Source organism: Etheostoma cragini, chromosome 1 (genome assembly GCF_013103735.1).
Source record: "Etheostoma cragini isolate CJK2018 chromosome 1, CSU_Ecrag_1.0, whole genome shotgun sequence".
In the NCBI taxonomy this organism is placed as follows: domain Eukaryota; kingdom Metazoa; phylum Chordata; class Actinopteri; order Perciformes; family Percidae; genus Etheostoma; species Etheostoma cragini.
Window position 1 is genome coordinate 3,596,349 of NC_048407.1, and position 1,946 is coordinate 3,598,294.

Consider the following 1,946-nt stretch of genomic DNA (forward strand, 5'->3'; position numbering starts at 1 on the left):
TATCCACCCATTTTTTCACAACTTATTCTTGATTATATCATGGGGACACAAATGGCACCATTTGCTAAGAATGACCCATCCATAGACACAAGTAGAAGTTGAAAAGTACCGAATCACAGAACTTAATAAAACAATACACACCTGCATTAGCAGAGCTAAATATAGCATAATGACGGCCCTTACATATAAACTGAAGCATTGAGAATGTTGTAAATGTGAAGAATAAATGTTAATAAATGTTATCAAAAAGAGTATAAAGGTTATAAAGACACACACACACACACACACACACACACGGTGTACAGGCGGGCGCCATCTTGGGAAACCAGTCACGACCAGTCGAATGGCGAACGCCGTGCTTGAGCTGTGTTACCGGTTCCTGGGTACACGGCTTTCTTTTTAACACAGTGTCTGTACACTCAATGTTCTCAATGCATCGGTTTACATGTAGGGGCCCTCATTACGCTACCGTGGAAGTGTGGTACTATTTCGAGCCTTGTTAGTGGTGTAGAAATAGCAATTTCTCTGTACTTTTTCGTGCCCCGACAACTAGCGTTAAACTGGTCACATTTGATTAGCATGAAAACACATCCCAGAGAACGGTCGCCTCGGTACCCGTGTGTTATTAAGCTTCGTGTTGTGCCAGAATTGTCCTTTAAACAGAAATAATTGCACCCCGATATAACTGCCAAAAGTGAAATTTCAAGAGTGAAATCTTTAGTTAGACAAAGGAAATGGAGGGATTTAACCTGTTTGGAGAGTGTTTGCAGAGAGCAGAGAAGGAAGGGAGAAGGAAGCGAATGACCAATGAAAATGGACTGTTTAACACAGAAGAGGAACCATTCACCATTCACACACATTCCTAATCACACACTCATACACTGGTGGCCGAGGCGCCATTCAAGGTGTCACCTGCTCATCAGATGGGAATCGATCCAGACTTGGGACTGCAGGGCCAGGGATCAAACTACCAACCTTCCTTGGGTTGCCTTTTAGCAAGGAACTATAGCCGTATATTCCTTCTATGACCTCCTTTTGAAGAAGCGGAAGAGGGCACCCAGATAGCTCAGTGGTTAGAGCGGGTGCCCATGTATAGAGGTTTACTCCTCGACGCAGCCGGCCCGGGTCCAAGTCCTGTGTTATGCGAAACGTCTCAATTAATAATCTGTAATTTTTATTTGCTTCTTTTTTTTTTATTTCTTTATTTAAAAGCGACAACGCACATTGATTAACATGAGCACAGAGTCCAACATGTAAATGTGCCAGATTTAGCCATGCAGACAAATTTTTATCTGCAGTCCCTTGCACAGTACAACACATGAACTTAAAACCAGACCACATACGCGTTTGGATTGTCTGTAAAGTGCCTTCTGCACATTGCCACAAATGAAATTCTGATGTGGACTATACAATTTTCATTTTTTTGTGGTTTTGTTGGCCTACAAGTAGCAAGATTTTTAGTTTCCGTGTCACATTCCGTGTTGTTTTTCTTGCAATGCAACATGCAACTTCCTCAGAGGAGGACCATACCCTCCACCGCGGGCTCAGTCTGCACCAAAACCTGGTCTGCTGTGCCCTCTAGTGGTCCAACCAAAGAGCTGCAGTAGAAGAGCCCCAGACGTTCTAATGTAAAGGAGGAGGGGAAATTAGAGGCAGCTGAACAAATGAGCAGAAAAACGGGTTCATCTGCAGGTCGCCATCTGCCCGGCGACCAACCAAACGCTGGCAACTGCAAACCGCTGCAGAGCGTCATCTGAAACACATCAATCCACACGTCGACGCACGGGCACGCAGACAATTATACAACACGCCAGCACGCATGAAGAAACATGTGCCTAAACCCACGGCTGCACAACATGCCATGGGAGAAAATGAGAGGAAATGGATACTGAAGAGAGAGAGTGAGAGAGAGAGAGAGAGAGAGAGAGAGAGAGAGAGAGAGAGAA

At 44.5% G+C, this 1,946-nt stretch overlaps 1 protein-coding gene across 2 annotated transcripts in view; it reads right to left on the reverse strand.

Moving 5' to 3' along the window:
- The window catches only part of znf536 (zinc finger protein 536), a 205,829-nt gene that overhangs the window by 18,116 nt on the left and 185,767 nt on the right, over nucleotides 1–1,946 (reverse strand). The gene's annotated exons all lie outside the window — the stretch shown is intronic.